The 12,397-nt window shown below is 38.7% G+C and overlaps 1 long non-coding RNA gene across 1 annotated transcript in view; it reads left to right on the top strand.

Moving 5' to 3' along the window:
- Positions 1–2,917, top strand: part of LOC144653721 (uncharacterized) — a 35,271-nt gene extending 32,354 nt beyond the window's left edge. Inside the window, exons 2-3 of the long non-coding RNA XR_013570814.1 lie at positions 565–647; positions 2,591–2,917. This is a non-coding gene — a long non-coding RNA (uncharacterized LOC144653721). The remainder of the gene's footprint in view (positions 1–564; positions 648–2,590) is intronic.
- Positions 2,918–12,397: the final 9,480 nt, after the last annotated feature.

The raw sequence follows: 12,397 nt of genomic DNA, 5'->3' as shown, positions 1-12,397 counted from the left end.
AAAAACAAAATTTTCACAGTAGCATTCTAGAAACTGGTCCCCAAAAACTTTTCATTGTATTGTTTCACAAAAATAAGTTTGCGCTGATCCACTCCAAATGTAAGAATGTTTGACATCTCTTAGTTTAATTGCCAAGACTTTCTTTCTTTTAAGAAAAACACTAGTTAATGTCAAACTTGGCTTCAAACGCATAGTCAATAATAGCACAGTAAAACAAACATTTAAACACGGTGAGTAGCTATTCTGAGACAATTTTACTTATAACTTATAAAAAATAAAAGTTGATTTAATTACTAAAAAAATACTTTAGCCAAAAAATAATATTTCTTTTTTGCAATAATAATAACTTTTTGCCGATTAAGCTTTATCTTTTTTTCGGTACTTCAAAAAATGAACTTAAAATTTGTAATCTTGAGCTAAACTAAGGGGCAAACATTTCTCTCCCAGCTAATTTGCCGAGTATTGCGGACGATGTTGACTGATTAAACCCAAATTTCCGCTTCGTACTACGATAATTGGCGAGGAAGGCTTATATTAAGCACAGTCGATAATCAGCTCACTCAGTGAAGAAGAGAGCTCTGAAGAAAACCAGGAAGACCTCCCTCCAAGCTTGAAATATCGGATCAACTGACTAACTGCAATTCAAGGTAGGGGTCAATATTAACTATTGTTTCGTTTAAAGCCATATGGGAGCTGAGGGATGAATAGGATACGCAAATCCGCCGATCCGTGCTATTTTTTTGGCTAAATCGGTAAATCCGCCACTATTTTCGTTCAAATCCGAGTCCGCATTTCTTGAAAATTTTGTGTGGTATAGTTTCACTGCGACGGACGGTAGATGAGAAAGATTGATTTTATTTTCGAAAATACTACACCATAATGAGTTTCCAAAGTGAATAGTATTTCGGCGAGATTTTATTTGTTTCATACAGACTGCTTAAAAAACGAACGGAGTCTTGTTCTTTTTCTCGTTTTTAAATTTAAAGGATAGAGTGATTTGGTTTAGACCGGATACTTGCCGGCTAAATTAAGCGGGGTTTCCTTTATTGCCAAGATTGATATTTTGTCTACCGTGGGAACGTTCACACTTGCCTTCACTTTACAAACAAAACAAAAACAACTCAAACAGATGAGGAGTCAATTTTCACGGATTTCGCTGTAATTCGATTGTTGTTTTGGTGTGTTAGTAGTTGGTCGCTTGCAGAAAGCACTGTTTCAGATTCAGATTTTTGGCATTTTTACAAAAAAATCACACAACAATTAAATTAAAACAGCGAAGAAAATACATAAATCGAAGAAAGAAAATATACAATTAAAAAATCTAAGCTAAAATAAGCTCAGTGAACAAAGTAGCTGAAGCTATATCACAAATAGCTTTGTGATATAGCATCGGAAAAATTGAATTCTTACTCACTTTTCCGGCAATCTACGGGCGGTTGTCGGAAATATTTAATTAGACCGTGATCCGAACCTTTGCAAGTCTTCAGGTCATTGCTGTAAGTTTTCGGGTCACTTCGGAAACCTTCGGATCAAGTTTCGGAATCTTCGGGATCGTTGAGTGATCTTTGAAAATCTTCGTAGTAATTTCTCCCTCGGAGAACAAAACTTAACGAAAAGTATCTGGATATATGTTCCTTCCCGACTGCGAAAGAATCTATAAAGCTTTTGTTTTAACTTTTAAACATAATTTAGCAATTAACTCTTAGTTTATAATTTAGTCTTCACCATAAATGTCAATGACACCATGGTTATAAAAATTTCTTATAGCTGTATCTAGCTTTTCCATATGTTAGTATCGTAGCGGAGCTCCCAGCGACCCGAAGGGCCGCCGAGCAGACCCCCATACCCATAAAAGATTAACAGACCCATGCTTTTGGTTTTTTATGGTCATCATGGCTAGTGGCAAGGCTCGCGGGCGCGTGTGCCCTCCGACGTCGCCCCAACATGACGGCCATGCTCCGTCCCATATACTTCAGAATAGGTTTAAGGTTATGGTCAACGTCAGCTTACATCTTTGATATTTGGACATCCATGTCATGGTCAATTGATAGATGTCAAAACAAGGTATCCGCTGACCAGTATCACATAACCGTATCGCGGGCTCATATAGAACTCATCGAGATCGAATGTTTTTTTTAATTTTTAACAAGGTAATGGTTTACATTGGATTGCAGGCTCAAGTGCTATATTTGTTTAGTATCGGTCAGTAAATTCGGATTTACGTAAAGGGCAAAGTAAATAACCGGGGAGCTCCGCTTTTAGGCTTGGCTAAATCTATTTAATAACTATTGATATGTATTTCATTGAAATAAAGATCAATATATAAAGATCTGGACACATTATTTTTCGAAATATAACGACTGTACGGTCACATATTAATCAGTTGTATTTCATAACTTTTTCGTCTACAACAGTCCTCGGGTGTTCAAGCGATCAACGCCCGGAGCTCAGATTTGTAAAAAAAAATCAAAATTAGTTTAAACTTTTTTCAATACCTTTGTCTAAACTAAGCATACTTCAACAGATTTCCGCTCTATATTAGAAGGTTATTTTATTGTTCTGAACATTTCCTCTTTTCTCCTTTGTGCAGATGAAGCTTTTGTTGATGAGCTGCCTTGTGCTGTTGCTGACTGTGTGCATTGTTGAGGAGACTGAGGGATACAACATGGGCAAAGCAAACTGTAACGGAAACTGTTATGTTCTTCAGGATCTGTGTTCCGGGGCAGGCACGGTACCCGACCACGTGTGTGACAATGCGTTTAGTAATTGTCTGAACGGATGTAAGTGAATGTCAGAAGCAAAAACCGAAAAAGCCGACTGTTATATGAGCAAATACTAGAGAGTTTTGCCTGATGCTTGTAGAAACCAACTTGTAGTAATAAAGTCACAGTATAACAAGCTGTACCGTAGAAAAACACCTGCTAATTGTGTTTGTGTTCATAGTTTTTGTAGTTGTAGTAACTGGAGTAAGGTAAAAAGAACTATAAAATTTTATAGCACAACTAAAGTAAAGTGCGCGTTCTGATTGGTAAATTTAGCGTCTACTATTTGCCCATAGGTGCACGCGGACGTATGCGTTCGACCTGAGCGCGCGCGCTGATCTGATGCGACATGGCACAAGAAAGTGCCACTACTTCACGAATTTTTACATGTTTCTCGATTTTCCTGTGAATTTGAAAAGGTAAACATAAGAAAAACCGACTTTGAGGTATAATGCAAGTTTGAAATAATTCAAAAGTTTGTTTGTTTATTTTTTTTCTTTTAGGTTTTCATCAGCGTTTACGCGAGCACTACACGCAATTGTTTAAATAAGCGCGCACACTTTTACCTCGAAGAAACTGTAAATCGCCTAAAAGTTGTGCTATAAGACAAATGGTAAACGTCCCAGCGTGCACTATTGAGTTACAGATGCACTTGGGAGGTTTACTAAGCACTCAAGAACGCTTCTTGAGTGCTTAGCAACCTCCCGCGTGCATCTACAACTCAATAGTGCACGCTGGGACGTTTACCATTTGTTAAGCATGAGAATAAAATAGAGCTGAATTTTCAAAACGTAGCTCATTATAGCTTCAGTATTTTCAACAACTACACCCTGAAAGATATGGGAAAAGAAAAGAGTGGAAAGAAAAAATGAGCGGCGATTCAAAACGTTTTTACTTTGTCTTCTACAGAGAAACGTTTTGAGCGAGAAAAAAATAAAGGAAAATGAGTGAGTTGCAATGAAATAAATGAAGATATCTCAGGAATTTAAACAAGGGAATTCGCTCCTGCTGATATTTAAAAGTTGAGTTCCTGCTTCTCCTATCTGCATAATATAGGACCATATTCGGCTCATCGTGATATTTTAATTCCATCAGCTGATAAAGGCTAAAGATTTTTGTTCGAAACATCATTTTACAGTTTATCTTAAAACTATCGTTTTAACGTTTATAGGCAATACTCCAACGAGTTCTTAGATTTTTATTACACATTTTTGTCAACTGCGTCATAAAAAAATTTCGGTAATGTTGGTCAATCGAAAAGACACCTACTGGGAATAGATGATGAATTCTTCTCTCTTGTTTTTATTCAATAACCAGCAATACCAGCAAGCGTTCAACTGACTCGTTCTCAAGGCCCTTTCTTCTATCCCTCTGGAAGGGAGGAAAATTAGTAAGAACCTGGCATTGAGATTTACGAACGTTACAACGGATCTGTATGAAACTATCCTTCCCCCACCCTAGAGAATAAACCCTCCTCCTACCGGCAGCTGGCTTAATAGAGTTGGCTAACATCTCCTGCCTCTGATGATGTTAATCAGGTATTTACAGTCAACTCCCTTTATAACGGACACCTTCGGGACAACCATTTAGTGTCCGTAAAAGAGAAAGTCTGCAGTAGCAAGAGTTATTTTCCACCCATTTTCAGTATTTCTTTAATCGCCTGGCCCCAGTTGTTCGAAGGGTGGATAGCGCTATCCACCGGATAAATCACTATCCGGTGGATAGCGTAGTTTGTTTTGTTAAGACTTATCCACTGGATAGCGGTTTATCCGGTGGATAGTGTTATCCACCCTTTGAACAACTGGGCCCTGGACTTTAACTCCTGCCTTAATAACGGGGTGTCCGTAATAGAAAGGTGTTCGCAAGGTGAGAGTTGACTGTATACGAAATACGTCACAGTCAGTGTACGTTGACCCATTTTTTTTAGTATATAGTTCGTAGTCCGTCATAAGGCGGGTGTTTACAAATGAATGTCGACAAAATAGAGTATTGTAAATTCAATTTCGAGGAGACAGGACTCAAGCGAACTACCAAGAGAAAGAGTGCAAGAAATATCAAGAGAATACACGCGAAAAAAGGGAGCAAAGTGCAGCGACAAAATGAGCAAGAAAGTACCCGAAAAAAAGGCAATAAAAGCAGCAAAGAGCAACGAGAATAAAGCGAGAGAGGGCTTGGTTTAACAGGCAAAGAAAAAGCGAAATAGCATGTGCCAAACCTTTCACCCAAACCGCAGACCTACCCTTGACCTACCTTTGACACATCTTTGATAAAAGGTAAAAAAAGGTTAAGACGCGTCAAATAACATATCATTTTTACACGCGTCAAAGATGGGCGTTAAAGGTGTGGTAAAAATGGCCTTTACCATCTTGAAACCGCATGCAAAGTTGTAGTCAAAGATGACCTTTGATGCGCGTCAAAGGTGATCAAGTGTGGCCTTTAACGCACCTTCATCCACACCTTTGATAAAAAGCAAAGGCGCGACAAATATCACCTTTGAAATGCGTCAAAGATGGGCGTCAAAACGGCCTTTACCACCTGAAGCCCGCATGCAAAGACGTAATCAAAGATGACCTTTGGCGCGCGTCAAAGGTTGTCAAAGGTGATTCAAAGGTGGCCTTTCAAGCTCCTTTATCTAATTTAAATCTTTGACCAACGACAAAGATGATTTTTCGCGCAGCTAAACTTACTGACTTGGCGACGAAGAAAGCCATTTCACAATCTAGATACATGTACCATCAAATGCGTCGCAGAATTTTTTTTGATTCCGTGAGTTTTTTTTTACCAATACAAAGAAAGTTCGTCATGGTCTTTGTTTCATCGGATTCAGCGCTTTGTTCTCAATACAATTAACGTCCCAGATGGGCTCATACACTGACTGACACTGTCTAATCATATGCAAGAAATTTTGTCTTGAACAAAAGTTATGACGCAAGTTCTTTGTTTTATAAACAACGTGTAAATTTCGTAACTAATAGCATTTCAGTATACTTTTCAGTTAGATAAAACAACGCGTACTGAAATATTAACGCGTCCTTACATGGTAAGCTAAGTCAAGAAATCAAGTGTATTTACCCTTTATAAAAGGTCATCTATGTCTAGCATTTGAAATTAATTTAAATGTTGAAAAACTTGCTTAGAAGTTTATGACGATCTCATTAATTCCATTCAGTTATTACCCAATCTGTTATTGTCCCATCAAAACAGCGAAGTCACGTTCAGTATGGTAATTTTTTTAATTTTGTATCACACATTTGAAACGCAAGCTTAGAAATGCACTCACAATCTTTACTAACCATCTCTAAAGATGTTAATCCGGAAAAATCTGGTATTCCGCAATATTTAATAAAAACTTTATCTGAAAAAAACTGTCCACCAAATGTTCTATGTCGGTTTTTACTGCTGGTTAATAAAATAAATTTTTAATATCTAAACTATATTAGGTTCAATATTCAATATTCCTCTTCATTTTCCTCGCCGAAATCAAACTTGATCATGTCAGATGAGCGCAAAAACGGCGCAAGCCAGTTTAATCGTGCCGTGTTCATTGCGTATCGGTTAATGTATTTTTTATATTCTCCGGGGGGAGGAGGGTCACTTGACCAGACACATACTACAACTTTATCATCAGCACCAGTGACTTTAAATTTCATTGGGTTTCTCAAAGCAAGACGTCCGTCTTTGCAGAGAAGGCGGCGCCCAGCGCGATACGGAAGAGCTGCAAAAAACGCAACAGGAAACAAAGCAGTCCAGAATAGTACGCTGTTGATGTACATGAGTGAATGCCGATGCGGCTTGCAGTGGTTCGTTATCCAGAACGCCGTGTTGTGCCATGAGACGTATTCTAGGGAGTCGGCATCTTGAAGCTCCTGGGGTATAAACTCTTTCAAAACCTGCTTCAGGTCGATCATAAGGCAGAATTTTTGCTTCTTTGTGAGGTACAGGCGGATAAGTTCTAATGTGTCTTTCAAAACTGCCTTTAACAGAGCTGGTGGAAATATGACTGCAAAGTCAATATCAAAACCGCTTACGGTCTGTTTGCAAAGATTTTCTGTATCAGTCGGCGATACATTGACAGGGGTACCGCAGTATTGCCGTCGAGTGACACACATTAGGACTGGCTTTTCCAAGAGAGCCTCCAGCGTCGAGATGTCCTCGTGTTTCTTCACTCGTATCATCTGCTTCTTTGCGTGGACAATGTCGTAGTTTTTTCGCGTCGGAGTAAACATGTCGTTTGAGGTGATGACTGTGATTTTGTTTGGCCTGTACCCTATCCACCCAGGCCCGACCTCATTGCTGAACTTGAAGCAACCAGCAAGAATTTTGCTGTCTTCATCATCGGCTGCTGAAGTCGAAAGGGAGTACACCGACGCAACTGGACAGAAAAGAACTTTTTTACATAATGCTTTCTGCAAATCCATGATCACTACAATACAACTTCTTGAAGCTAGCAACAGCATCGACTGACCTCAGAAAGACATGAACCAACATTCTTAATATAGCCAGAGGCGATATCTCTGTTATGTAATCTTCAGGCAATTTGTTATGTAACTGACTTGTCTTTGAAACGCGTTGTAACTCGTGAGCAGTCGCATGCACGAGACTCGGCAAGCTTGACGAGGAAGCCGACAAAGCTGCCACTGAACATTATTTTTGTCAGGGGCTGCAGAGGTAGCCGAGAGTACTATAAGGCAACAGAAACGTAGCTTTCTTATTTGCCTGGAAACTCATTCTCGTTGTATTGATAAACGAACCTTCATCACTCAAGCTCGTAACAAAGGCCTGGCCTCCTGTTATGCATAACGCTACACAAAAAAAAAAGAAAAAAAAAAACAAAAAATAAAAATTTTTAAAACAAACATATTTTTGCAGCTAGAAATGTGTGCATGTGAGAAGGTTGTTTTAATGTATATCTACACTTGCAAGTGCTTGCTTGCTTGCACGTGCCAATAGGAGTTTTCATTTTCACGTGAAAAAAAAAAAAAAAAATACCCCGGGAAAAATACTCCAAAATCACTCAAAATCAGTCTAGTAACCACACAGGCAACGAGTACAACAACACAAAATCGAGATAAACAACTTTCTTTTTAAAAAGATCTCTTTCGTTCTTTCTGCACCGATCAATGACACTCCAATACAAACCCTTATTACTAACACTGTTACGCATAACACAAGAAGAGGCTTTACTTCCTGCAGGGTAACTGATGTGCAGTGGTTTGTTTTACATTTAACCTAATGTGTAAGCATGTGAGATTAAAACACATGCAAGTCTTGCCTGCACGTGCCAATATGGTTGCACGTGAGACTCAGAACAACAACTCGCGCACCTTCCTTTACCCCTCCGAAGAAGAGAATGAAGGTCTCTTCCCTTCCTTTGCACTAATAATAAAAGAAGAGACTTTGCTGGCAGGTAATGATGTGCAATAATTTGTTTTACCTTTCCGTGTGAAAGAACGTTTTATTTGGTAGCCTCTTGTTGAAAACAACCCTCTCGGAAACCTCAAGGGACTGCAATTTACATACGAAAGCTGCGGAATTGTATAAGGCTATGTTTACACGGGACCGCTCCGGAACCGTTCCGAACCGGACCGGACCGGATCGGCTTCTGTTTACACGGGACCGTTCTGGAACCGGTCCGGAACGGATCCAAAACTGGACCTGCTATTTTGCAGGTCCAGTTTTGGATCCGTTCCGGACCGGTTCCAGAACGGTCCCGTGTAAACAGAAGCCGATCCGGTCCGGTCCGGTTCGGAACGGTTCCGGAGCGGTCCCGTGTAAACGTAGCCTAAATGACTTGTTTCTTGTCTGTGTTAACATGTTTGGTTTCGTAAGAGCTTCTTTGGAATACGTGATCTTAGAATCCCTAAAGGCCTCCGCACACGTGGGGACAAGACGCAGGGACACGTCGCAGCGACATGTAGCAGCGACAAAATCATGTGTTGTTCACACTGAGGGGACGTGAAGCGGGGACATGTAACAGAAACAAACTCACAATGTGTACACACGCAAGAAAATGTAGCGGGGACATGTTTCAGGGACATGTCGCAGCCACACGTCCCCTCGTGTGTGCTGATTATTTTTGGCACGCGCAACACGAACTTTGAAGCTGTTTTGTCCCTGCGACATGTTGCAGGAATCCAACTCGTTTGAACTTCGTGTAACACGAATTCCTGCAACATTTGAAATGTTGCAGGAATTCGTGTTGCACGTGCCAAAAATTATCCGCACACACGAGGGGACGTGTCGCTGCGACATGTCCCTGGGGCATGTCCCCGCTACAGTTACTTGTGTGTGAACACATTTTGATTTTGTTGCTGCTATATGTCCCCGCTACACGTCCCTGCTACACGTCCCCTCAGTGTGAACAACACATAATTTTGTCGCTGCTACATGTTGCTGCGACATGTCCCTGCGTCTTTTCCCCACGTGTGCGGAGACCTTAAGGGACGTGAATGTGAGTTCAAAGGTTGCATAATTTGTTTTGTTAACATTCTTTTCTGCGAGAGCTCATCTAGTCCAGTCCCTGAACTCTCTCTTCCGCGCGCCCTTTATAGGGGTTTTATCACGAACCTGAAAATCAAGCATTTGAGCAACATACATGTCGCAGAGACATATCCTTTCTCGTGTGAGTAAATTTACACAATCAATCTGAATTCATCTCTAAGATTGTGCAATCCAAGATTTCCACTGGTGTGACGTATGGACGTGTTAATAATTTGTCATTTATAAATGACGTAGTTTGTGTAGTGCACACCACCCACGAGCCTTCAGTGCAGTATTTTCTCAATGACCACGCGTGCATGTTAGCTGTAGTCTACAGGTCAAGTCTACATGTCCTCAGCTTCTGCGTTTGAACTTAAATATTTTAGCAATGGTTTCTGATCGCACTGAAGTAGAGAACAAGTAATGTATGATCCGCACATGTTGTAGAATATAGAAACGATTTCCTTCTCTTACACCCAATACCCTATTTAAGCCGTACCCTGTTGTTAATAAACGATAAAAATAATAATCCAATAATAATTAATGAAAATGAAATGGAATGAAAACCTTATCAACGTTAAAAACACTCTGTTGCTGGAGAAATCATGTTTCAAAGAGATTTTTCACAAACTTAAGTCGAGTAAAACTTAACAATGTGATGTTAAGTTTGTGTCTCACTCCCCGCCTTGCAGTGAATTCTGTTCGCATCTAACAAGTCGGTACATCTCTAATCACTAATGTTGACTTCTGTTTGATGCGTAGTTGCTATGTGTAGATGTCGAGTGCGCAATATAATCTAGAGAGAAATCATCCACAACCCCTAGATTTTCCTACACAAAACTGCCCTAATGTTAAAACAGTGTTCTCTCTCACCCACAGCCCACAAAACAATACATGTTTCTTGGAAATTAATGCCTTCGTTATCCCACTATGTAAATACTTAAAACTGAATTGCCAATTATCTTGAGCAAAATCACAGAGTCAAAGCGAGGAAGATCTTTTAAGTAAAAGAAAAAAGTTGCAATAAATAGCTATTTGATAAACAATTATTGACAGGAATTTCGTCGCTGTTGAATGTTTCATACCCTGAACGTAGGAAGGCTTCCGTTTATATCTTGTAAAATTTTAATCCAAGTGTTTTAACTTGCAATTTCCGCCTAAATATAAATAGAATTCATGGCATATGAGGTAAGTTCAGATAAAACTTTAAGAAGCAATAGCTAACTTGCTTACTACGCTTTCTAGTTATATTTATGGTACTCAATAATTGTTTTTTTCCTTTTTTTCTCTCCCCCCCAAACAGGGGAGAGGACGCTTACACAGCTATGTGAACTGTTCACCAAAAAGTTAGAGAGAATTCTTCGAGTAATGTTGTGGTGAGCCGCTAATAGCGCGAAAAAATAATAAAATAATAAAACCACATTTTTTTATTTTAGTCTGACAGAACTTATTGTAACCCACCGAAGAAATTATCCTAATCTTGTGATTATCAAAATGCGACTGAATATTTTATATCTGCTTGTGGATTTTTAAATTTTATATCTTAGCTTTCATTTAAACGCTTTCTATTAACATGCTAGCACTATCCGAGCGCTGTAATTATTGGTTTTTAGTAAGAACTGAAAACATCTCTCCATCTAAAGCTGCATTAATTCCTTTTTTCTGTTTTTAATTTTCTTTCTATCTGGTTGTAGTTTATATTACAATGACACATGATCACAACTTTTCTCTCGCGAACTTTTTATTTTTCATCGTATACATTTTCTACAGACAGAATCCGTTACCAATCCCACTACTTAATAACTAAAATGAAAATAAATTAGATTTGATGTGTGTGTATTTAGATATGTCAGAAATAGGTGAAATAAGGGAAATATTGCTTCCTTAATGCCAAAGGCAAAATTAAGAGGGCATTTACACTGATAATTGCTTGTTTTCCGAGAGGAAATAAGGCAGTACTGAAAATCTTATAAGGAGAGAGCGCCGAATAGCCGCCTTTTCTTTTCAAGGCTTTCTTTTCCTTCTGAAAATAAACATAGTTTTAATTAATTTTTTCTTGGGAACATAGTACAGTTGTTTAAATGTTTCCTACCGCGGAAACTTGATTAAGAACCTTTTAATGTTACTGTGGATTTTGTTGCGCCGCGCGTACTTTTACAAAGTCAAAGTTAATGGAGAGAAAAAAGCACTTTGTAACCTAACCGAGAAATATTAAATATCTGACCTTCCCATTTCTACTTTATTAAACTGATTCAGAATGTTTTCAGTTTGTTGTTATTAGAATATTTTACAATAGGAACTCATCTGTTTGATGTAATTTTGCTTGGGAACATGGTGTAGCTGTTTAAAAGTTTCTTCCGCGGAAGCTTGATTAAGAACCTTTTTATGTTTTGTGGATTTTGTCGCGCGCGTTCTTTTACAAAGTTAAAGTAAATGGAGAGGAAAACCACTTTGTAACCTAACGAGAAAGATTATATATCTGACCTTCCCATTTCTACTTTATTAAACTGACTCAGAATGTTTTCAGTGTGTTACTATTAAAATATATTACAGTTGCAATTCATCAAATCAGTGTTTTAATGGAAAAAGAGCAACTACGCGGAGATTTGAGATCTGAAGAGTAGCAGGACGATTTTGAAGGATTTTAGATGATTTTAACTAAAAGCAAATAGCGCAAAGAAAAAAACATGATAATCTTGAAAGGTGATTTTCACCCGCGGAAGTTTGCGCTGAGGAACAGATGAAAAGAAAATGTAATTACCATTAGATTTTGTTTTGCGACGCCTACTTCAATTGCTACTGTAACACAAAAGAGCTGTCTTCAACCTCAAGAGCTTTTCGAGTTTCATCTTTTTAAGTGACAATTTTTGTTGGATGGAAAATAAATAAGTATTGTTCGGGTAGCTGTTAATTGCTCCTCAGAAGACATCAACGCGCGTCAAAGCACCTTGATTAAAATGGAAATCTTAAAGAAGTGCGAAGTTTTGATTTATTTTTAATGGATTGCCTCTGAACAGTAAAAGCCGCTACAAAGTGCGCTAATGTATTTAGCATTTCATTTCACAATAATGAGAAAACGAGAATAAATTATCACGTACAGACAAAATAAAGCACGCTGGAAGTGACTGTCAATGTGTTCTTATGATTCGTTAAAC

Source organism: Oculina patagonica, chromosome 5 (assembly GCF_052425735.1).
Source record: "Oculina patagonica isolate OP01 chromosome 5, crgOcupat, whole genome shotgun sequence".
Lineage (NCBI taxonomy): Eukaryota > Metazoa > Cnidaria > Anthozoa > Scleractinia > Oculinidae > Oculina > Oculina patagonica.
The sequence above is the reverse complement of the archived record's forward strand: the minus strand, read 5'-3'. Positions and strand labels throughout refer to the sequence as shown.